At 45.2% G+C, this 25930-nt stretch overlaps 1 protein-coding gene across 6 annotated transcripts in view; it reads right to left on the bottom strand.

Annotated features, from left to right (window-relative positions):
- Nucleotides 1–25930, bottom strand: part of SRGAP3 (SLIT-ROBO Rho GTPase activating protein 3) — a 238205-nt gene that overhangs the window by 123910 nt on the left and 88365 nt on the right. The window lies entirely within an intron of this gene.

Here is a 25930-nt window from a genome sequence, read left to right as displayed (position 1 = left end):
CAACAGCTCAACCTGGAGCTGGGCTGCTGTGAGTCGCAGGCGCCAGGGTAGGCTGCAGACCCTGCTGCAGGGGGTTGCCATGGGCTACCGTGTGTAGCCAGCAGCCGCTGTGAGCGGCTGTCCAGAAGCCAGCGACTGATCTGCCTCACCCAGGAAGAGCGCAATGATGGTGCCAACTTGGGCCAGTGAAGCAACGTCCTCCACAACTAGACTGAAGAACAAAATGACAGCAACTTGTCTGTTCCCCTTCCCCCAATTCCCCAATAAAAATCTTAAAAAAAAAAAAAATCACAGCCCAATCCCACAGCCACAGCCAACCTTATCTTCAAGCCCATAGTGTTGTCACTGCTGCCATCCCCATGCATTAACTCCTTCCCAGCCATCCCACAAGCTGCTCAACAGATCAGCCTCCCACAGCACTCTGCTCACACCAGCGCCCTGCTCAAGTCACCCCATGGCCCCCTCTGCCTAAGTATTAAGTCAAACTCCTTAGCATGAAATTCAAGGCCATCTACCACCCAGCCCCAAAATTACCTTCTCAGGATTTACACCCAATGGACTCTCCAAACCATCCAAACCAATCCTTGAAATGTCCAATCCCACCTGCATAAGTGGGCACCCAGTCTAAAATGGTGGCCAGCACCATCTCAGCATCCTTCAGAGAAGTCGTCTTCAAAAGAGGCAGCCCTACCCCAGGGAGTAGGAAGACTTCCCAAGGGGCTTGCAGGCAGGAAGAGTTATCAGGGAATCAGCTGGAGGTCCTGCTTCCATTCCCACTCCCCTGCTCTGCCTGAGAACATGTCTCAGTCTAGATGGCATGACCCCTCTCTTTCCATACCTCCCTCTTCACAACGGTCCTTCTCCCTCTTTGCAGAAGAAAGACTAAATTTCCCCTCATCCAGAATCTGACTATGGTGCAGTGCCCCAAAGTGTCAAGGTTTCTGGGTACCAAAAAAAAAAAAAAAGGATAATTGAGTATGTTGGTGTTAGCAAATTTCCCTTTAATGTAGGGACCATAAACTCTTGCCACTCAAGGTGTGATCCGTGGACCAGCAGCATTGCCATTGCTGGGGGGATAATTAGAAATGCAGAATCTCAGACTCCAACCCAGACTTTCTGAACCAGAATCTGCATTTTAACAGGACCCCCAGATTGGTCCTTATGTACCTTAAAGTATGAGAAGCACTGCTAGCAACCACCCCATTCGCCTCATTAAGAGAAGAATTTCTCATACTATCTATGTTTAGTAGTTATTTATCAAATTATAAAATATTGATGTTATTTTGATGAGTTGTGTGATAAATCAATCCAAAAGAAAGATAGAGTTTTAAGGCCAAAGAAAATTGTTTAAATATCCATTTCAATTTACATACATATTTTGGGTAAAAGTAATCAATAAAAAAGGTTTTCAAGCGTAAAAATATATTAGGATAAAATTCTGTGAAGGAAATAGAAGGGAATTATGAGTTCAAGAAGGTAAAGAAAGGAACAATGTAAAATTTCTGACTTGTGCAGGTAATTTTTGATGAATGGTGGATACTAATGTATTACCTGACAATTCTGCTCATGGATACATACCCAAAAGAAATCAGTGCTTATGTCCACAGGATATGTATACAGAAGAAAACTTGTGGTAGCTTTGTAGCCAAATATTAGAAACAACCCAAAATGTCCATGAAGAGTAGACAAGATTTTTTTAATGTGAGATGTTCATTCAGTGGAACAGTATACAACAGTGAAAAAGGTGAGCTACTGCTACCTACAGCAACATACCTCACAGGCCTCATGTTGATTGAAAGAAGCCAGAACAAAGGAAATCACACAAAACTAGTTTATGGTGATAGATATGATGATATGGTAATGACAGAGGTCAGAGAAATGGTCACCTTCGGAGAGAGATTGACTGAGAGGGGGCACAAGGGTGCCTTCTGGAATGCTGGATATACTCGTATATCACACCTCAATTTGGGTGGTCAATACACCGGTAAAAATTAATTGAGCTGCATGCTTAAGATTGGTGCATTGTTCTGTCTATAAATGATACTTCAATAAAAAGGCAAAAATTAAAAATTGCCATGCTAGTTTCCATTTGATACATTTAAGAGAGTAATTTTACTCTACAAGGTCAATATTTACAATATGGCAGAAATTATATCCTTTGTACCTACTCAAACTTACAATGAAACATTTCAGATGTCAAGTTAAAATGTGTGAGGCAAAAGAGACTTTTTTCCCCCAAGTTCATTTAGAGGGTAGGCAAGCAAAAAAGTTTTAAAACCAAAACCACGGCTTTAGAGCCCTTGTGAAGCACTGCTCCTCCCAGGAAGTCTGGACTGCTCAGCCCTGGTGACCCTCCTCTGAACTCCCACAGTACTTAGTCTGAGACCACCTCGTGCTGATTTTTAATTCTTTCATGTACCCCATGTCTTATCTGTCTTAGTTCCTCAGATGAAATTTAAGCTCTGAGGGTCAATTCTCCCAGTATATATGGGTCATCGGGATATAAATATCTGTAAGGCAAATTACTATTTACCTTTACCAAGTGCTTTTCCCCAAGGACATTAAGTGTTGTGGTTATGGGACTCCCACCCAACACAAACACACACACACACACACACACACACACACACACACACACACCACATACCACACACCACATACCACACACAAGTCGTGGATATTGTGATTATCCATTTTTACAGATGAAGAAACCGAGGCTCTGTGTAAACCAAGATTAGGAACTTGTCCAAGTTCACATTTTGTTCTCTGAAATCTAACTAGACAGGTAAGTTTATAACATGGCCCATTTGTTGAATTGGATTGAGATCCCACAAGTGCAAACCTTACCATATCAATACACAGTTATACAAATGCTTTCCAAATATTTTTCAAATTACTTTTAGACTATCCACTATCTGGGACTCATAATAATCTTAATAATAATCCCTAGCACTTCTGGAGTACGTCATTTGTTCCAGGCCTGGTGCTGAGTTCTTCAGATATTTATCTCACATAATCTGTACAGCATCCCCTATAAAGCGGGTGCTACTAACCTTCCCCTACTTTTTCTGAGAGATGAAGAAGTGGAGGCTCAGAGGTAAGCAGCCTCTGGTCTTAACAGCTGGTATGTAGCAATTAAGCTACAGATCAAGCCCAGATCCTTCAGATGGGAACAATGATCCTCTCAACACCTCACTAGCCTGAGGCCACGTGATTAAAAAAAAAAAGACTTTAATCCATCTGTATTCAACCTCTTGCATCTTTTTGTAACAAGATGGTGGTCTAAAGAGATAGTATTTAATCAGAAATGCTGCAGCCACTGCCTTCCTCCATTACAGGACATAATCAGGAGCCAATGCTCTCATATTTTAGAGGAAAAGCTCATAAATCACAGTGTGATGACAGGAGCCGCTTTGGAAGGAGCAGAGAAACCTCCCCCAAGTCACACAACCAGCTGGAGCCTTCCAGGCTGGGTCGTGCGTGGAACCTCGAGCAGCTTGGACGCCTCAGAGTCAAGTCTTTCTAGCAGGAAACAGCCCTGGCAGGAGCACGGACTGCAGTCTGCCGGTGCCCTGGAACCCTGAAGCGATTTGATTACCCATCTCTTTATTTCTAACTCCCTTCCAAGTCGCTCCTCCCCGGGGCAGGCATAGATTTGGTTTTTCCCCTTGAAGATTTCAAAAGGAACGAAAAAAAAAAAAAAAACAGAATTGCTCCCAAGGCACAGACTTCAATTAGCAGACGGTCCCCCAGGGGGCGGTTCCAGTCACAGCACGGCATTGGGTGGCAGAAAAATACAAAGAGGGTGGGACCGGGAGGAGAAGGGGCTTGGAAAGGCTAGAAAGGCTTTGATCTCAGAACCTGAGAGCTGCAGATGACCTCCCTGATGACCTAGTGCAGCCGCCAGGGTTACAGGCAGAGGCGCGAGGCCCAGAAAAGGGGCAGGACTAAATGTGCAACCCAAGTCCCCTGAAGCACAGCTCTCCCCAGGTCGCTCCGCTCTCCTGATAAAAGTCTCCATGGCTCCCCACTTCTTATAGGAACAAAGCCAAACTCCTCTGACATCCAGAGCTCAAAACTCTACAGCCTGCGTATCCATCCTTCATCACACCCCTGCTTACTCTCCAGGCAACAGTCTCACCAAAGACCATGGAGCCTGGGCCAGTTCTGCCGCCCAGGGCCATACCCAGGGCAACGCACCTTATGGGAGAACAAGTTTCCTTACCCTCCCCACCCCACTCACAACCACAACCTCACAAGCAGAGGGAGCAGGGACAGTCTTCAGATCTGAGGTAATTAGGTTTTTTTTTTTTAATTAACAGATTATGTTTAGAGCAGTTTTAGGTTTACAAAAAAATTAACCAAAATGTACAAAGAATTCCCATATACCCCTTCGCCCTCTCCTGCATGTTTTCCTAGTAGTAACGTCTTGCACGGGTATGGTATGTTCATTACAACTGGTGAACAATACCGAGACACTATTATTAACCAAAGTCCATAGTGGACATTTGGGTTCACGCTTTGTGTTTTACATTCTAGGGTTTGGACAAACGTATAATGTTATGTATCTATCATTATAGTACCACCCAGAGTATTTTCACTGCCCTGAAAATCTTCCGTCCTTCACCTGTTTGTCCTGTCCTCCCTCCTGTACCCAACCTCTGGCAACTACTCTTCTTTTTACTATTTCTATAATTTTGGCTTTTCCAGAACATCATATACTTGGAGTCACACATTATGTCGGCTTTTTAAGCTGGCTTCTTTTACTTCGCAATAAGCATTTAAAGCTCCTCAATGTCTTTTCATGGCTTGATAGCTCATTTCTAATCAATACTCATTATTGGTGAATAATATTCCATTGACTGGAGTAATAGCCACAGTTTATCCACTCACCTATTGAAGGACATGTTGGTTGCTTCCAGTTTTTGACAATTATGAATATTTTTGTGCCAGCTTTTGTGTGAACAGAAGTTTTCAACTCATTTGGATAAATACCCTTTTGTGAATTAATAAACTATAAGAGCATTTTTAGGTTTACAGAAAATTCTATTTTTAGATATGCAAAAAAGGAATCTTAAAAATTAGTAGATGGGGGATGGGGGTTGTCACTTCGAGGGGTAAAAAGTATAACTATTGCACTGTGTTGTACAGCTGAAACTAATTCTAAAAAATGTGTATTTCATAATAAAAAATAATTTTAAAAAAAATTAGTAGAGGTGCCAGCCAAGTGGCTCAGTTGGTTAAGAGTATGAGCTCTGAGCAACAAGATTGCTGGTTCGATTCCCACACGGGCCAGTGAGTTGCGCCCAAGCTGAGCTGCCACTGAGCTGCCAACAGATAGGGGATGGCTCAGCTGGTGAGAGCACGTGCTCCTAACAACAAGGTTGCCGGTTGGACTCCTGCATGGGATGATGGCTACGCCCACCTGCTACTAAGATTGAACACGGCACCTTGAGCTGAGCGGCCACAGGCTGCCGTTGGGCATCCGGATGGCGATTGGACTTGGAGCTGAGCTAGCTGCACCCTCCACAACTAAGAATGAAGGACAACAACTTGGCTGTTCTCCTCCCCACTTTCCCAACACTGTTCTCCTTCCCCAATTCCCCAATAAAATCTTTAAAAAAAAAATTAGTAGAAAATTCAAAAGGTAGAAAGGGTATAAGAAGAAAAGTCTCTTTCCTGTCCGCCAGTCACCTAGTCACCCTGTAGCAAGGCAACCAAGTTACCAGGTTCATGTGCACCTTCCCAGAAATAATGGCATATTTCAAATATATTAATCCTCCTACTTTTATACATACTGTAGCATATAATTAACAGCATTCTCTACCTTACCTTTTTCTTTTAAGAATACATTGGGGAGATCAGACCATATCATTGTATAAAGAACTTCCTCATTCCTTTTTATAGCACTATAGAATTCCACTGTAAAACTTTTTTAACCAGTTCTTTTCTGAATGTTTGGTTTTCTTTATAATCTTTTACTGTCATCAACAATGCTGGAGTGAATAACCATATACAACCTTCATTTTATATATGTGAGGTCTATCATCTGTGTAAAGTGCAAGTGCCAGATCAAAAGGCACTTGCATTCGTGTTTTGAGACTGCTAAACTGCCCTCTCCTAAATGGTACCAATTTGACTCCAACCAGAAATTTTTGAGAGGGTGAAAAGGACTATTTGAAAGAAAGACATGTTGGGATTTGCTTCCAAATAACCTTGGGTGGGGTGCCAGGGAGTGGTAGGGTGATAGGTATTGTTGAACTTTAGTTGTAGCAATGAATATGCGAAAGAGGCTTATTATAATATTCTCTCTGCTTTTGTAATGTTTGAAATTTTCCACAATAAAAAAGAAAAAAAAAAAAAAAGGCAGACAAAGAAAGCCAGAAACTTGATACAAAGCCTGCGGCTCTGGTTAACAGGTCTGACCAGTTAGGAATGCCAACCACTTGTCCCTGGAGGCCTCTGTCCCCAGCCTGCATATGGCTCTCTTGGGTTAGAGTGAGGGGCCAGAGTGTGACCCTAAAAGCAATTTTAAATGCAGCTTCCCAGGCTCCACCCAATTCTAATCCTTGGACACCATCCTGAGAATTTGGTCACTTTTATGACACCTTCTGGGATGGTGAGGTCCCACTTTCACAGTTCTTTTTCATCCTGAAAATCAAGATCATGTGAGTGTTTGCTTCCTCTGCTCCCCAGAGGCAGCTGGTATATCCTTCCCAGTATAAAGTTTCAGGAGCTTACAAGGCAGAAGAACTGTATGGTAAGTTACAGCTGACAGGGCCTCATCACATCTATGCACAATCATGCCTGACTATCACCACAACCAATGAAGCTGGTATAATACTATTATCATTCCTATTTTATAGATGAAGCAATCGAGCCTCAAGGAGCCAGAGCGATTTGCCCAGGGTCATTCAGAAAGTAGCAGAGCCAAGGCTCAAATCCAGAGTAAGGGGCAGATGGGAACCAAGATTACCCAGTCTCCAGGTCAAGGTGCTCTTCCTGGGGGATCCAATGCCTCCCTGTTCAGGGATCATGTCCCACTCCACCTCCTGTCTCCACCCCACACTCCATCTGTCATCTTGGTGCCATTTTCACTGGTCCTGGCTGTCATCATATCCATCCCAGTGCATCCTGCCCTTGACCTCAAGCCCTTCTGTAGTGGAGAGAAACATCAGCACAATGTAGCAGGCTCTGGGTTTACCTGCCCAGGGGGTTCAAATCCTGACCCTGTCACATGTTCAGCTTGGCAAACTTGTTTCCTCCTTTCCCCGGACTCAGTTTCCTCTGTAAAATGGAGGTGATAATAATCTATCTCGTATTGTGGTTATAAAAATGATAAGTGATAATTCGAGGAAGCTCTTGGTATAGTGCTTCATCTATTTTAGCACAGCACCATTCAGCACAGTGGCTACTAACCACTTGTGACCATTTATATTTTATTAAAATAAAACACACATTCCTCAGTCGTATTTGCCACATTTCAAGTGCTCAAAAGCTATTGTATTGGACAATGCAGACTATTTCCATTACTGCAGAAACTTCTATTGGACAGTACTGAATTAGAAGCTTAATATAGGTTCGCTATAATTATCATTTATTGTTATTGCTTTTCATGATCATTTCTCATCTCCTCAAATGGAAAATACGGTCCTGAGAGGCAGGGATGACACCCATACTTTATTACTAAGAATTTGTGCACAGCCCCTGTAATAAACGCAGCGTAATGGGGTCTGTGAGGCCCTCGGAACAGCATAATGGTGGAGACTCACTCTCATTGCCACCAACCCAACACCCAGCATCCTGAAGGGGTCCATTGCTATCTAACTGCAGCCTTAGGAGAGGGAGGTGGTGTGGCAGGCCCACAGAGCCTGGGCTCCAGCCACTGTCATGAGGTAAATTATTGTCTCTGCCAGGTAAGCTCTTGGGCAGGCAAGTCATTTTCTCTGAGCTGTTTTCCCACCTTGAAAAGGCAGGTAACTATGCTCATTGTGCAGGGTTGCTGCAAGAATCAGATAGCAATAATGCATGTAATGTGCCAGGCACCTAGGAGACCGTCGGCAAACAGCCTCCACAGAAAGGTGGCACACGCTCACAGGCTTTGGGGATTTGGGACAGCCAGCCTGGGCTGCAGACCTGGTTTTCTCCTCTTAGTAAAAGTCACTTCAGCTCTCTGAGTCTGTTTTCTCATCTATAAAATGGAGAATAAGAATACCTTCCTTGTCGGTTTGTCAAAAGAGAGATGGTATGCATATTAAGTGCCTGACACGATTCTGGTGGATAGTAGATAAGCAATAAATGGCAGGAATGAGTCACCACTGCTGCTGTGGCCATGTAGAGTAAGCTTGGGGCATGCTGAGCACTGAGTTAGGTGTTTCCCAGGCCCAAGTCGCCCCCACGGTCCACAACCCCACAAGGAGGGTTGTATTATTGACAACAATTCATTCATCCCACCTCTCCACACTGGGCTCCCTCCTCCTTCCCTCCCCTCCCTTCAGGCCTGAGCCCATGTTTCATTCCTTCTCTGGGGCCTGCACAAAAGGCTCCAAATCCCCACCCCTTCTCCCAGCCTTTGGTGTGTGAAGAGTTGGCTTGTAGTGGGGGCCCTGAGCCCCCGAGGGCCCCCGGGCTCTGTGCTGCGCCAGAGGGCACCAGCTGCCAGGCCAGACCCCACAGCTAAGTGCCGTTTCCCCAGCAACCATGGTCACCTCAGCTGCATCTGCCACCCTCCCAGCTGCCTGCAGGCCAGGCGGAGCCAGCCTGGTAATTGGGAGCAAGCTCCTCACTGCGTCCTTTCTGCAGATGCCACTGGTTCCTAGCATTGTCTCCTTCATTTGGCCATGGAACCTGCCAGTGACATCAGTCTGTCCTTTACTAATTTTGACCAAGCCCATTCACATCTATCACGGCGTCTGACCTCAGAAGCGGGAGGCAGGGGGTGGGTATCATACCATCTTACAGATGAGGAAACTGAGGCCCAAGAGAAGGGAAAGGACCTGCTCGAATCACTAGATTCCAACTCCAGCTGGCCTGACCCTGCCCTGGTCTAGCTCTGATCCCATTAACCAAAGGGAATAAGCCCTGTGTGGGATGTTAAATGGGTGGCTGGGTGACGCAGTGCCAAGAGCTCGGTCTGGGATCAGACCTGCTGAGTGCAGAGCCCGGCCTTGAAGCTTGTTAACTGTGTGGCCTCCTTGGCTTTCTCATGTGCAAAATAGAGGGACTAATAACAACCAATTATGGCACTGAGTGCTTCCCATGAAGTGTCTCCTTGTTAAGCAAAGCAGTGAATATTATGCTTCAGCCTTAGGAGGGTCACTACTGTTACCCCATTTTGCAGAAGTGGAGACCAAGGCCCAGAAAGGTGAACTGACTTGCCTAATTTCACCTAAGCATTAAGGAATCTTTGGGCTCCAAATCTGGCTCCACTTGCCAGGGATAGTTCCTGTGCGCTTGCCATATATACTGTACCAAGTCAGCCAAGCTTTTATTCTCTGTCTTTAGCCATCTCACAATTACTCAGCGTACCAAAGGCCGGGCTTAGTACAGATAATCAAAGCACACCAACTCCTGAGGCTTCCTTGCACCAAATCACACCTGCTTCCAGCTTTCTTGGGAGGCCGGGAGGAGGACACATATGCTGGGAAGAAGCTGGGTGAAATGATTGGAACCCCTCCTCCCCGTCCCCCTTCTCACCGCCACTTCCTCCCCCAGAAAGGAGGCATAGTATATGGGCTAGTGTTTTGAAAAAATAAGAGTTATTTAATAATGGTGATGATGATGCGGTCAACCAGAAACATTTCTTTAAGTAAGAGGGAATGATATGGTTCCAAAGATATTAGGGAATTAGCACTGGATATATGTTTGTGGCGGAAGAGATGGGACAGAGGAGATTCCCACTTCCCACTGTGGTCCTAAAGCAGAGACCTTGATCAGCAGTCCCCTGAGCTCCCCACCGGGATTGTTAAACCAGGTCCCTCGAGCACAAAGTGGAAAGAAGAGTGGGTGGGAAAGAGGGTCTCCCCACAGCATCTGTGCGGTGTCCACATAATAGCCATTCCCTCTCATGAAGAAGTCAGAGTTGCCTCCCCACCTTCCAGATGTTTGATGAGATGCAAAGAATGGGCAGAATAAGGCCACGCCTCCTCCTGCCAGAAGCTCTGAATTAAAATCTCAACAGGAGATTAATATTCATGGCTTTGATGCCCAGTGGTCCCTGAAGGATCAGACGCATTTAAATGGAAAGAGACCAGGATTCATTAATGCTGAATTTCCAGCTGCGTCCTCTGAGGAGGATGCTTTTTATGTTTTCAATCTCTACCCTGCTCCTAGAAGTCAGAGACCTGGGGGCCAGCCTGGAAACATCCAAGTGTTTCCCAACCTTCAGAGCCATTGTCACAAGGTGTCCTCTCTAAAAAACCATCAGACCTACATTTATTTAATATATTTCTTTAAACCAGCTTGCTTTTTCATGAGATGCTTCGTAGTATTGCCATAAATGGAAAAATCTGAATCACTTGCCATTATTGGAGGGTAACTATAAAAATAAATACAATGAACACAAAATAATGTTTTAAAATTCTACCTAGATTCTGTAACCTGAGACCTGCTTTCTTTTTGCTAAAAGGAGTTTGGCAAGTATTACAGGGAGTGTTGAAGGCCTGCTAGCACCTAATGGCAACTTTCTCCTTAAGGAAATCAGCAGGGTTGAAGGAAAATTAAAGAGGAAATAACTGTATTTCTGTGAGTCAATGCTGTTTAGTTCTGTCTCTGTGAACCACGTAAAATCATCCTATATATATACCAACAGTGGTGCTCTGTCCCTCACTTCATGAAACTGTGGTTGGTCCAACCCCTTAATACACAGAAAGGGAAACTGAGGAACAGAGAGCCTCGCCCTAGTACCAGAACCTGGGTCTCCCAGCTGCTTGGCCCAGTGCTCAGCTCTTTTGACTACAGTTCTTTATATACAAGTCCTTTCTGCCCTATTGTGGCAAAAGGCAGCTAGCACAGTGCCAGTGCCTGCCCCCACGACGGCTCCTCACAAATATTTTTCAATGAATCAATTAACCAGCCAAATGAAATGATGCATGTGGTAGCCTGAATAATGACCCCCTAAAGATAGTCAGCTCCTAATCCCTGAAACCTGTGACTGTTACCGTAAATGGCAGAAAAGGGCTGTGCAGATGTATCAATAATTAAGTTAAAGATCTTGAGATGAGGAAATTATCCTGGACTATACAGGTGGAGCCTAAGTGCAATCACAAGTGTCCTTATGGGAGAGAGAGGAAGAAGTACATTGGCAGAGACAGAAGAGGAGGTGGCAATGTGACCACAGAAGAGGGATTGGAGTGATGGGGCCACAAGCCAGGGAATGCCAGCAGCCACCAGAGTTGGAAGAGGCAAGGAACGGATTCTCCCCTAGAGTCTCTGGAAGGAACAAGTGAAACCCTGCCAACATCTTAAGTTTGGCCCAGTGAAACTGACTTCAGACTTCTGACTTCTAGAACTGGGAGAGAATGTATGTGTTATTTTAAGCCACCAGGTTTGTGGTATTACAACTTATTACAGCAGCCATAGAAACTAATGGAAGGTGCACTACACCACTTTGAAGCCCTAAAGAATAATAGAATGCCATCGAGGCAGTGAATGACATAGGAAGTCAATGACAAGAAGAGGGAGGAACCATGGGTGCTGGAGAGTGCGCTGAGGCCTCGTGAAGGAGGGGAGGTGAAGCAGGACTTGTAGGATCTGGACAATCAGAGAAAAGGAGCACGACGTTCTGTCACACACACCACGAGCATTTACTGATTGCCTACTGTGTCTGTCAGAGGGCAGAAGGAGCTGGGATGGAAATATGTAGACAATAGGATCGCTGCCCTCAGGGAACTCCCAGTGTCCTGGGAGGATAAGGCACACCTAGATGAAAAACCAATTAGCCATATGAGATGGAATAATTCCCCTTCTAGGATCAGAGACACACACACAAAATGTGTGTGCAGGGATATTTATCATAGCATTGTTCATAAAAGTGAAAACTTGGACTCAACATAACATAACCCAATAACAAGGGGTTGGTTAAATTTCCTGGCACACCCATGCAATAAACGCCTATGCAGTTTAAAAATCATGCAAAATTGTTAATAACCTTGGAAAATGCCCGTAATGTAGAGCTAAATGACAAAAGTGAGTGATAAAGCTAGGATATATGGTTTAGTCCTCCCAAAATGCAATTATAGCTATTTATACACAGAGCAAAAAACTGAGGAATATACACCAAAATGTTCATCATAGTTATCTCTGGGTGGCAGAATTACAGATTGATTCATTTCTTCAGAAAATATTTACCAAACACCTATGTGTTAAGCCAGGGCTTGGCATACTTTTTTAGATGGTAAATATTTTAGGCTTTGCAGGCCATACAATTGCTATTGCAACTACTCAGTTCTGCCCTGTAGCACAAAAGTAGACATAGACAGTATGGCAATGAATGCACGTGGCTGTGTTTCTTTTTTTTTTTTTAAGATTTTTTTTTATTGGGGGGATGGGAACAGTGCTGGGGAATTGGGGGAAGGGGAACAGACACGTTGCTGTCCTTTTGTTCTTCAGTCTAGTTGTGGAGGACGTTGCTTCACTGGCCCAAGATGGCACCATCATTGCGCTCTTCGTGGGTGAGGCAGATCAGTCGCCGGCCTCTGGACGGCCGCTCACTGCGGCTGGCTGTGTTTCAATAAAACTTTATTTACAAAAACAGGCAGTGGGCCAGGTTTGGCTTGTGGGCCATACATTGCCAACTCCTGTACTAATCACTGTGCTGATCTATATTTTTCAAATCCTCTACATAATAAGCATTACTCTTCTAATAATGGAGAGGTACAAGACATTATTTTATAAATACTCAGTATCAGTTGGCCCTGGGAAGGCCATGGTTGGGTCATAGTAAGTTAACATCTCCTGTAGGGGTGACAATCTCAAATAACCCTGAGGGTTAAGCAGGTACGAAAAAAATGTGATTAGAGACCTGGTATAAAACAATACAGAGAGCACAGATCTGACCAAATATATTCAAATTCATTCTTTAATGTTAATACTATGTGTAGATCTACAAATGTCACTTTAGCTAGTGCCAGTCCTGCTAGATTCAAACCCAGAGCAGGGAAGCCCCCACTCTGCCACAGCTCTTCCCACCTTGACCCCATTAACTCACAGTGAAATGACCAGCCTGGGCAAGAGCTGCTCATCTTTGCTGAAAAGGTGCCTCCGGCCATGTGTGCATTCACCTGACAGTAATAGGATGCAGGATGAATTTCCTTGACCTTCTGATAAGATTGCCATATGAAAGAATTTCCAAGGCCACAGTGAAGCCCAAATATTTTATGCACATTGCAGCTACTGCTCAGAAGGCTTGCCACAGGATGGAAAAGTAAAATGATTTATGTTTCCGAAAGCCACGTGAGTTATTGCCCATTACCTCATCCTGGCAACTTTGCAAATTCTCACCAATTGATTTTTGGAAAGGAGAGGAGAAATAATGGTCTGATTGTGTGTGTGTGTGTGTGTGTGTGTGTGTGTGTGTGTGTGTGTGTTTGAAATTTTAAGGAGGTCAGTGAGTGGTGCCTGGCTGTTTGAAGGAGTTTCATTTTTATGCACATTAAGTAAGTCCTTACAATCACCATTATCAATTCTTGTTGTCAATAGGTGAACCTTCGAGAGATGCTCTTCAGGAGACCCTCCATGCCTTTGAGGATAAACCAAGTGCAGCAAAACATAAGAAAAGAAATCCAGAGAAGGGCCTTCTCAGATGCTGAGCCCAGCCAATTTTTAGGAAAAGCCTCCGAAAAAACTACAAAGTCATTATAGCTGTCTAATGGCTTAGTAACGGGTTACAAGCCTGAGAGCCAATAATGTACATGCTATGTATGGTAACACTATTTCATACTCAAACGTGGGCTTGAAAAAATATGTGCTGGGTTAGTTTCAGCTCTGCCTCAAGGCATTAACCTCATCTGAAACTGGGATTAGTGATGCCTATCTAAGAACTGTGGTAAAATAAAATTAGGAAATATATACATACATGAAAGAGTTCTATAAACAGTGAAAAGTTATACAAACGGGTGTGATTATTCCTCATCGTATGATGATTACTTTGAAATTACACGTTACCTGAAAATGAGTACCAAGTGTTACTTGCACATCCACTGGCTGCAATACTGACACAGATCAACCAAAGAATAAAAGGTTAGAGCTCCCTTAGCTGACTGGCACCGTCTCCCAGTGTTGTAGTGAATTTCAGTGCTCAGGCTGCAATCCAATCATTCATGTTTGGGCTCAGAGTGAGCACTTACTACCCCAATATAAATCTATTTGTCCTTTTAACGCAACATGGAACCCTCTCCCAGGCTCATATTTCATGTCATGGGTCCTATTCCAAAAGAGGAAAAACACCTCGTGTTTATTATCTTGCTACTGGAAGCAGGGTAGCGGGTTCTTTCTGTGCCCTGCTCGGGAGATAATTCTTCATGAGACTTTGGGCAAATAGCCTCACTACTCTGGGTTAGTCAGTCAGTGTGTTGCTTCTGTGGTCCTACTATGAACCAAGCTCTGGGCCTCAAATTTCATAGAAAATGGGGTCATTGGATTAAGGTCTGTTTCAGCATTAAGAGCTTATTGGAGGTCAACCAAGTGGACAATTTCTTAGTCTAACACACTCTGTGTCCCCTTTAGGCATAAATCAGGTTAGATGCTCAATAGTCCCATAGGAATCACCTCACAGCCAAGGTGCCTACCACCTGTAGTGATCACATGCAGATAAACTCCAGCCCTTAGTCCTTCCCCTTCCGCTTCCCATGGCCCCTAGCGATTTCTTCCCAGCACTGAGGTACGTTACCCAGTGCAGTCTGCTCTGGCAAGAACACAACACTAACAGTCCACCTTCCAAAGCCCTGCCTGGTGCCTTCTTTTCAACTCAGTTAAATGTTCTCCCTCCTGAATGAGGGAGGTTGCTGTGGGTCAGCTGATCGAGGAAAATGAATAGACCAAATGTCATCTAATTTTGCATTCCATTTTCCAGGACCAAGCCTTTTGGATCCTGAAAGTCCGTTATGGCAGGAAATATATAAAATGTCCACAAGAAATGTAGCCGAGGAAGATGCCAACGATGCTGAGTCTTTTCCAGTGTCTTGTCTTTTCAAAGGTCGAGGAGCCTCTGGGCAAAACTACCATCTTTCCAAGGCTCTGAGCCCACCACTCCCCATAGGAAAGGGACATAATGGACCTACAAGCACCATTGGGGGCTGGCGTTCTGGCCCACGTCCTACTTTCAGAAATTCTAGGGACCTTAGTGATCATCAAAGCCAGCATTTCCTCCCAGGGAGTTCTCAGACCCCTGTGTCCACAAGATGCCCCTCATTTCCACCTTGAAACTCACCCTCCTCCCAAATATTCCCTATATGAGGACATGGCACCTCTATTCTCCCACTTGCTCGAGCTAGAAACTGGCCATCACCTTACCTCTCTCTTACCCCACGCCTCCATCCCATCCATCACCAATTCCTCTCCATTCTCCTGCTCCAACATTTCTAAACTCATCTATTTCTCTCCATCACCAATGCTACCACCCTAATGAAAGTCCACATCATCTCTGACCTGGACAACCGCAACAGCCTCCTAAACCAGCACCCACATTTCTTTTGCCCCGCTCCTTCCAAATCAATTCCTCTTTGGAAAGTAAAAATCTAATTCACACCACCACCAGCAAGTAGTCCTTATCCTCCCCACTCTCCATCTCCAGTGTAAAATCCTTCCATGGATTGTCATCCATTTTAGAATAAAGACCAAAACCTTAAAGTGCTTTTAGGACAACAGACCTACAAGACTCTGCTTGGTATGGTCTCTTTACCCCACCATGGCCTCATCTGGTTCCATTTGCTCTTTGCTCTCTATCTCCCAGCCCCCACCCTTCTCTCTGGTGCTTGAACATCCCAAGTTCTTTCCTGCCTCAGAGCCTTTGCACTTGCTATTCTGCTTGAAATGCTCTTCTGGTCTCTCCACTTCTCCTTCCTATCCCAGCTAACTCTTATTTATCTGCAGGTGTAGGGTTTGGAGAAAACAAATAACCACTTAATGGTATGGCTAAGAATATTAAATGAGATTACATATATAGAGTGCTTGGTACAGTGCCTGAGTGCTCAATAAATGTTATATATGCATTATACGTTTTTAAATCTGAAGATTCATTCTTATTCATGCCCATGTGTTCTTTCTTTCTTCTATAAGCCAATAGCTTTATCTTCAACTCTAGCAAGGCTTTTCAGAATGCTGAAAAGGGAGATAAAATTTATCTTGTTTCTACCTAATCCTAGAAATCTCACGGATACTCTCCTTTCTCTCCATCTTATATAAGCTTGATGTTTCACTCAAATACTCAACATCCCCCTCTTGCTCCTAAGGCGTGGATGACCCAATTCATATCTAACTTCCTATTTCCATAGTCAATATTCATTTACACATTCATCCAACATTAGCATCTGTCAGGCTCTGTTCGAATACAGGAGGATTCAGCTGTGGTAATGACACAGGACTTGCCCTTGAGGAATTCAGCAGAGACCAACATATACAAAAAACTACAGCATTACAATGACCTAGAACAGAGGTATGCACAAAAGTGCATATGCGCACGCTAATGAAGAAGCAGGGATGTCTGCAGGGGAGAGGATATGGGCCAAAGCGACCAGAGAGGCCTCATGTGGCACCTGAGCCCGGCCTTGAAGGGTGGGTAGGAGCTCACCAGGTGAGGGAAGAGCAGAGACAGCAGCAGAAATAAGTGAGTGGGCAAAGGCCCCGTGGTCTGGAACCGCACAGTGTGTTAGGGATTGGCACAGGGTTCTGTTCAGCAAGGCTACCAATGGAGAAGTTTAGCAGGATCCTGGAGAAGCTCAGGCAGCAAGGGTTACTTGGAGTCAGGAGGTGAACGGCCCCCAAGGCCACATTCAGGGGCTTAGACTTTACCCCACAGTCGGTGTTACAGGAAAACCCGGTGACAGCATGGGGAACAGGTGAATCATCACTAGAGGAGATGTGAAATAAGGCGACGAGTCAGGAGGCTACTACATACAATACTACAGTCAGGGACAGGGAGGCTCAACTGAGAGACATTTATTAAGTTCCTTCCACAAAGCAGGCATTTTATGTGATGACAAACCCTAGTTTAGTAACTTTTATGAAAGCCCCGTGCATGTGATACCACAAGGCCAATTTCAAAAGCTAAGTTTCTAGTAATAGAGGGCCACACATCGCCTTGACAGTGCCCAGCTCAGAGTCCTGCACCACCTGTGGATGGTGGTGATAAAGGCGGTGTGATGCGAGGTGCTTTTGCTGCTGTTGTTGCAATGCAGGCAGCTCAGAGCCCAAACTGAGGTTAGAGGAGTAGGGCAGACAATTCTAGCATCTATTTGTATAACTGATTTCATAAATTATGAAAAGGACATTAGTCTGGGAGAAGAGAGAGCTTCTAAGTAAAATACCAGTGTTCACATTTACCCATTACCTGGTAAACTCCTACTCATACTTTAAGGCCGAATTCTGATGTGCCATGGGAGACACCATGAGATTTTGTGACAAACCTTGGTAGAGTGGGAGGGAAGGAGTCCTTCTACACTTTGACTTAGAACAGGAATGGCTCTGGGGCAACACCACCCGGAAGGAACACAGTGGCACCTGAAGGGATACAGCTCAGAGAGCACCAGGACCAGTTCCTGGAACAAAAGTGGTAATCCCATGAGTGCGCCCCCAGCAAGGGCAAGAGGACAATGCTTCACTCTCGGGGGCCTGGCAGGAAGAAGACATCAACTACAGCACACACAGACCTGTTCACAGCGCATGTGAGATGCCTTCTGGAAGTTGGGACACTGCCCAGTCCCTGCCCGGATTCCCCTTTCCATAAAGGACATGACCATGGGGTCACGGCAGCCACCAGAGAAGTGGGGTCAGGGATCCAGGGTTGATCAGTGTTGAATCAGATTCAAAACCCATGTGTGTGTGGCAGTCTCACACACCTGATCTCACCTAATGCTGATCACAAACCTTGAGGAGCTTGTGGATGAGGAAACCGAGGCTCAGTTGTTAAGCTCCCCAAGACCACTCGGCTGGCATGTGCTGCCCCTAAGACCTGAGCCCAGGACTATGTAAGCCCAATAAAGCCTGTCCCCCCCAAATCTCAGCCTCCTTGGCTTGTTGCTCACCAGTGTCCCCAATTCTGGGGACAGAATCATTAGCCAGATGAGCCCTTCCTGGGAAGATTCCAGGCACAATGATTCACAAAAGAGGGAAGAGAAAAACAGCCATGTGCTGTCAGTGAGAAGCATTTGAGTGCTTCCTTTTGTGCTTCGGGAATTGGACGCACTCTGAGCCAGGTGTTTCCACACAGCTAGCCAGAGTGGCGGCCTTAGGAGAGAGATGTGAAGCCTCAGAAAAAAAGGAATGCAGCCTGTGCTTGAGCCACAAAAACAGATGATACGGTGCAAGACAGGTTCAGATGGGTACCCAGACCCTGAGAATGTATTACCATTCTCTGACCTCTCCCTTCCATACAACAAGACCCATCTTTCAAAATTCCCCTTTCTGAGTTCAGGAATAAAAGACCTCAAGCCCCACCTTCCACCCCTGTGACTGTCTCCAGAGCCAGAGAAGGGCTGTTGTTCTGAGGGGTATTTTCCTCCAAAGCCAGTGGGAGAAATGCCCCCATATCCAGTTGAGCTCAAGTGCCCAAGTGAACATCGCTTTAGCATTTCAGAAACACTGAGATGCCTGCTTCTCCTCCAGAAATAGACTTTTATCTGCAGGGATGATCTAGTAGGACTGAAAAAAGGAAACGGCCCCGGGAAAGGAGCAACCCCAGCACTTCTCTGCCCTGGGCAGACAGCAGGCCAAGGGACCTGGGGTACAATCACTAGCAATTTTGCGAGCAGAGATTCACAGGGTTCATGCAGAAAAAGACCGTCTAGAACATCTCACTCATCATTTTCTTGGGCTATGGAAACATCTTTACAGAACAATTTGCTCCCAATCATCTCATCTCCTGGGGAGGCAAAGGAAGTGCCATGGGTAAAAGCCAGACTCGTCAAATCACTACTTTGGCAAAGGTGGTCCCATGTCTAATCATACCTTACAACCACATAATCCTTGGCACTTTTCAAAACCCATTTACATCCATTATTTATTAGACTCCACAACGGCCTCCAGTTCACAACGGAGAACGTGAGATGTGGGAAGGCGAGCCGTGAGGCCAGCAGGCAGGTTCCTGGTCTCTCCAAGCCCCCTTCTCCCCACTACCCCATAGTCCTTGCCAGTTCTATTGGGTGAGTGCCCACAGGAGAGCAACCCTGCTTCCCATATCACAGCAATCTGCAGTTTATAATTCTTCCCAACCTCTGAGTGTGGGCTGCAGAAAGACTGAATAAATTCCTTGTAATTATGTGACATGGGCAGGATAGAAATCATCATTCCCAATTTCCAGGTGAGGAAACTGAAGCTCATGAGCCCATCTGACGTGTGATTTCCTCCAAGGACCCAGTGAGTTGAGAAGTACAACCCAGGATTTTTGATGCCCAGTGTGCCAGATTCATTGCATTAAGGGCCCCAAACATCTTCAATCCCTCCTTGTACCCACAATCTTTGCTGTGTGACTTTATAGTGCCTCTCTCACTAAAGAGGCAAAATCGATTTCCTCACCCCTTGAATCTGGCCTGGCCTGTGACTTGCTTTGGCCAAGAGAATGTGGTGTGCCAATTGCAGCCTGGCCCCCAAGAGGCCTTGAGTATTTCTACTTGCTCTTACACCTGTGCCATCACCAGGAGCACATGCCTCGGCTAGCCTGTGAGATGATAAGATATACAAGGAGTAGAGCTACGTTGCCCTACTTGCCCTAGTCACCCCAGCCAAAACAGCCAACTTCAGACATGTGAGTGAGCCCAGCCAAGATCAACTGAGCTGCCTCACTGACCTCCACATAACTCCAGACGCATGAGCAATTGATGCTTATTCCTGAATGCCATGAAGAGACGTGGTTGTTCGTCATGCACAATTCTATGGCAGCAGCTAACAGATACATAGCACCTGTTTTCGTCCATTCGTCCACCCATCCATCCACCTCCACCCATTCAGTCAATGTATTTGTTGAGTGCCTACTATGTGTCCAGCGCTGTGCTAGGCGCTAGGGATACAGTGCTGAGCAAGACAGGCTCTGCCCTGCCTTCATGGAGTGTGCAGACCAGGAGGAAGATGGACAAGTGAGATGAGCAGTGGGGTAGGGCAAGGGAAAATACAGGTAGCAATGCAGGCACAAGGCAGGTGAACCTGAGATGACCTGAGATGAGTGTGGGCAGGGGGCAGGCAGGAGGACTTCCGGGAAACAACGCCATCTAAGTGGAAATCTGAAGGCTGAAGAGAAGCCTGTGGGTAAGGAGGGGTAAGTCAGGGAGAATTTCCCATCAGAGACCTGGCGGCTGGAGCCCAGAAGTAAGACAGTGGGACAGGGAAAAGGGAGTCCAGAGAAGCCAGCACCAGGAGGACCCAGTCATCACCCCGGGTACTTTTGCCATATTTATTTTCAAGGCCAAGTGAAACCCAGGAGAGGAAACAGGACACTGTTCCATGCACGGATGGAGAAACAAAGTCAAAGGCCACAGGACATGTGCAGTACGTACTCAAAAGGGGCAGCGCCTGGGGACAGCTTTCCGAGGGACAGTGGGAGTTCCTCCATTTCAGCTGGAAAGGACATTTGCTACCTGCCTAAAGCTGCAGGCTCTTTGCCGTTTCTCACATGAGACCTGAGTCAGGAAATGAACACTTACCGTTGGAATCTACAGCACTGTTTTGAAGCAGCCAGTCTGGGAAGGGGGTGGGGCTGGTGACTGGGGGCAGGGGAGGAGGGGAGTATGTTCACCTCTATAGAGAAAAAAGGGAAAGAGAAAATCCCAGGGGAGGCTGTATGTAGTGGCATCCATCCATCCATTCATGTGTTCTGTCAGCAAGTACTCCCTAACTGGCCACATTCTGCAAGCCCCCCACCACAGGCCACAGAGCACTGAAAGATGATTGGACGGCCATCCTGTCCTCTAAGACTTCCAGTCTAGAAGAAACTGGGGCAACGTCAGACTTTCTACACAGGCAATCTGTTGGAAGCAGACCCTGGGAAAATTGATTGAGAATAGTGAGACCCTATTTTTGCTTAACTGATGTATTTATCTGGGGTGTCTTGGGGAAGCCACCACAAGCCACTGTTTGGCTCATGAGTAGGGCAGATCAAAGATTTGGTTAATAGGTGGTAAAGCGTGGCAGCAAGATTCAGATGGAGTCTGAGGAGTTTGGGTAAGGGCAAGATAGGCAGATCTAGCTGAGTGAATCAGGCAAGGCTTCTAAAAAGAAATATGAGTCAAAGACTGAGGCAAATAGGGGAAAGGTCTTTGGAGAAAAGGAAACCACCCAAAGTCATGAAGGAAGGAAGCCGGGGACCTACCTGGGGACTCATTCTGGATGCTTGGAGTACAGCCATCAATAATATGGAAAAGATGGAAGGTCAGCTGGAAAGGCAAGTTGGAGCCAAATCAAGGATATTCCAAGAGGCCAAGAGAAGGAGGCTGAATTTTATCCATGAGATAATATTGAGTCAAAGAATGTGACATCAGGGGTGCATTTCAGGGATATTAATCTGGCCAACTAATGACATGGGTTGGAAAGGAGAAACTGAAGCCAAGAGGAGCAATTAAGAAGATCCTTCCAGAAATGGTCAGAGAAGAAAAGACAGATGTGAGAAACAGACTCCAAATCACTTTGACAACAGGCTGGATGGGAAGAGCAGAGGTGTGGGTCATTCCCAGGTTCCACGTCTGTGGGGATAACTGTGAAATCCAAGACCAACAGAGAAGAGGGAGGCGGCTGTCAGACATAGTGGGATTAAAGTGTCTGAGAGTCACCAGCAAGGAGCTTGAGGGAGAGCAAAGGGAAGGGAAGGCGTTACTGTTCTTGAAAGACAGGGCAGGTTTGGAAACAAGAAGAATGGAACAATGGACTGGGTTAGGGAAGGCAGTTGGAAGGAATAGACTGCAGCTCCAAGGGAGAGGGCAGATAATGACAGAACCAGGCTCAGGTCTCCCACTCGCCCCGCACCTTCACATGTGCTCTAAGAAAACGCTGCTCTAGATCCCCAGCCTCTGCCTTGATCGAATCTCGTTTATTTCTTCACAGTCAGTCTCCCCGCATAGAATGTGCTCTCTCTGAGGGCAGGGATTGTTGTCTGTTGGATTCATTGCCGTATCCCCGGTATCTCAAATACTGCCTGGCACATCAGAGGTGCTTCATAAATCCATGTTAAGTGTCCCATAGACATTTTATGGTGCCTGATCTGGCCACAAACCCTGGAAAATGGAAGTACAACATGATCCAGCCCCCCACCTCCAGCGACTGGACTAAAAATGAATGGCGATCCAAGCTGGAGGTGGGGAAATGGTGCTCACTCATAGCCAGCCTCTGTCCCCTCTTTCTCTCTCTCTCTCTCTCTCTCTCCTCTCTCTCTCTCTCTCTCTCTTTTCTCTCTTTGAACTAATACACAAAGGTTAAGATCAGTAGTGATGGTCACTGGAGCCTGAAAGCCATGCAGCCCCTGGGCTGGTGCCTACCTTGGACCATGTGCACAGTGAGCAGGGGGAGGAAGCTGGTGTTTTGGGAGAGGCAAGGGAGCAGAGTAGAGAGAAGCAGAGACATATCCCACACAACCCCTGAGGGATGAGCAGAGTGGCCTCCCTTCCTAACCTTCAAGTTCCAATCCTGGCAGGGCTGGCTTAACTTTGTTCCCAGTCACTGGGCATTGTGGTGGGTACAGTGATGAGCCACTAGATTCAGGAAGAAGGCCTCATTCCCCCAGATCAGGGAGTGTGGCTGGAAGACGATCTTTGGCTGTCAGCCCTCTATGAAGACTGCAGAAAGCGGCCTCACCCCAGGTCATGTGCCTTCCAGAGGTGGCCGCACCTATGACTGATCAGCATAGGGGCGCAGAGGCCTGGGCCCCTTGCTCCAACTCAGGACAACTGTGAAGGACCTCTCCAAGTTCCAGAGTGTCCCACGGAGTCAGCTGAGTCTTCACCGGGACCGCCTCAGAGTTCATCCGCTCCTTCTGCCCAGTCCCACACTGCCTTTGTCTTGTTTCCACTGGCATTGATCCTACTCGAACTCCCCGATAAATGCCTCGCATCCTAAACTCCATCTCAGCACCTGTGTCCCCAGGAACTCCACCTGCAACAGCCCTAATATTGTCTATTAAATCCTTACAATAAACTCTTTGTACATCAGCCAGCAAGAGTGAGTCTTGATTAGACTGACAAATGCCATATTTTTAAATCCATTTCAACTGTGGTGACCCTTTTTGTATTCCCAAGAGCACTTACCACAGTGTTCTATAAATAATGGCAATAATAATAATAAGGATAATAATAATAATAATAGGTAACATTTATTAAACAAATACTATGTGCCACACATTGTTCTAAGCATTTTACAAAGATCATTTAATCCTCATAGCATCCCTATGAGGCAGATACTATTATCCCCATTTTACAGATTTAAAAAGAAAATAACTGAGGGACACTTTCCCAGAGTAGCACAATTAGGCAGGGGTAAAGTCAATATGAAAACCTAGTCTTCCAGACACAGAACCTGTGTCCTTAACCACATTCAACCCTGCCTCCTGCATCACTCAATGTCAAAGAAAGAGTCAATGATTTTGAGCTGGATGAGAGCCTATAAATTATCTAGGCCTGTCTTTTTTTTTTTTTTACTGAGGCCCAAAGAAATAATTATTTTTTTATACACAAGGTCATATAATCCAGTTGCAATATATGAGCATTTAACTTTCAGAAAATCAAAATATATACATGGCAAAAAGGAGAGTGATAAAAAATCATTTAAATAATATAATTTTCTCCATAATAAATTATTTTGTTATATGTAGTCTACTCATGGCACTTTACTATATACATTATACATATATATACATTATTGTATGATACTGTATCCTATCAACCAGGTACATTATGTTTGAAGAGCAATTTCAAGGACTGACTTGGCCTGACATGTTGATGGGAATCTAAACGCCTAGAAAATAGGATCTGCCTCTGACGGAGTTGATAGCAAGGACAGGACAAGAACCTCAGTCTTCTACTCATGATGCGGTTCCCCTCCACCTCTTTCACCCACGTCCCCTCCATTTGTTTATCTGGTTTTATTTCAAAGAAACTGAGCTGGTTCAGAGCACTGCGACACTGCCATTTAGAAAAACTCAGAGCTGGAGACTCGAGCTATTGAGAAATCCACGTGAATTGCCACACTGCAGCCATGCTTTCGAGACCGCTGTTTCTAATTACAGTACTGGCTGACACATTACGTAGCTCCTTGGGAAGCATTCCATCACATCACACATTCCTCCAGATGTCCCTGGATTTCTCCTTCTTGCCTTTTTCATTGGCATTCTCACCCTCATCACCAAGAAGTGCTCATTTACGCACCACTGCTGTCCCTGGGGAATGATCTAAGGCACTAAACAGTGTGACTCAAAAGAGACCAGCTTTGGGATCTTAAGGAGGACACAAGGATACAGGACAATATCCAAACACCGCTGGCCCTAACCAACCTCACCTCCTCCTTCCAAACCACACTCCCATCAAATTGCTTATTTCTCAAGCCACGCCAGGTGCTTTCCTACCCCTAGGTAGCAAGTGCCCTCTCCAATTATTTAAATTCCATCCTTCCTTCAATGTCCAATGCAAGTACCATCTCTTCTAGGAAGGCTTCCCTACTCATGTGATAGAGACCAGAGAGCAGAGCCAAAGCAACATTTAAGTGTTGCCTGTTCCTGAAGTCACCAGTTGCAGGCTGAATGTTTGGCTGAAGTTTTATTTGATCTGCAAAGTGTTGAAGAGCTTGGCGTGTTGAAATTTCTGAATTTGTTGCAAACCCTTGAAAGTCAGATTTCACATAAAAGTTCTGGCTTTTGTGGCTTGTCTTGAAAGACCAATGATCTGGGAACACGGGGCTTACTTCCTACACAGCAACAATCAGATGACAAGGAGTAGAAACTGCCTTCTCTGCGCATTTTTGTTGTTCCACAAAAGTTTTGGTTTTGCTTTTTTTTAAACAATCAATGGTTACATAAATTTGCAATCAAACATTGCACCAATTTTTAGGCTTAGTCTTTCTTTTTCTTTTTGCATGACATTTTTTTCATCTCGATGCTCACTTTACTTCTGGATAAAGTTCATCCTTTAGTATTTCTTTAAGCAAGCATCAGTGTCTTTTTTTGTATATTTGAAAATGCCTTTATTTCATCCTCACTCTTGAGAGCTAGTTTAGCTGAGCGTAGACTTCTAGGTTGACAGTTATGTTTCCTCAGCATTTTCAAGATATTTCTTCATTGTCTCTGGCAGCTGTCATTGCTGATGAGAAGTGTGTCATCAGGTTAGTTCCTTTGCAGGTAATTTGTCTTTTCTCTGTGGAGTTTTTAAGAGTTTGTCAGTGTTATTGAGGTTCTGAAATTGCACTATGATATGTATAGGTGTGGATTTATTTTTATTTGTCACTCATGGTGATTTTTTCAGTCCAGAACTCATGTCTTTCTTTAATTATGGGAAAAGGTGCATTCATTATCTTATCAAATATTGCTTCTCATTCATTCCCTATTCTCTTCTTCTGGAACTCTGAGTGACATATGTTGGAGCCTTTTGCTTTATTCTCTGTGTTTCTTAACTGCTCTTCCATATTTTTAATTTCTCACAGTACTGACTTCTAATTCATGAATCCTTTCTTCAGTTACAAGTACATCCAGGATCAACCTATCCCTTCTAACTGAGGTTTTATTAAGAAATTCAAAACTATACTCTGTATT

Source organism: Hipposideros armiger, unplaced genomic scaffold (genome assembly GCF_001890085.2).
Source record: "Hipposideros armiger isolate ML-2016 unplaced genomic scaffold, ASM189008v1 scaffold_152, whole genome shotgun sequence".
In the NCBI taxonomy this organism is placed as follows: Eukaryota; Metazoa; Chordata; class Mammalia; order Chiroptera; family Hipposideridae; genus Hipposideros; species Hipposideros armiger.
The sequence above is the reverse complement of the archived record's forward strand: the minus strand, read 5'-3'. Positions and strand labels throughout refer to the sequence as shown.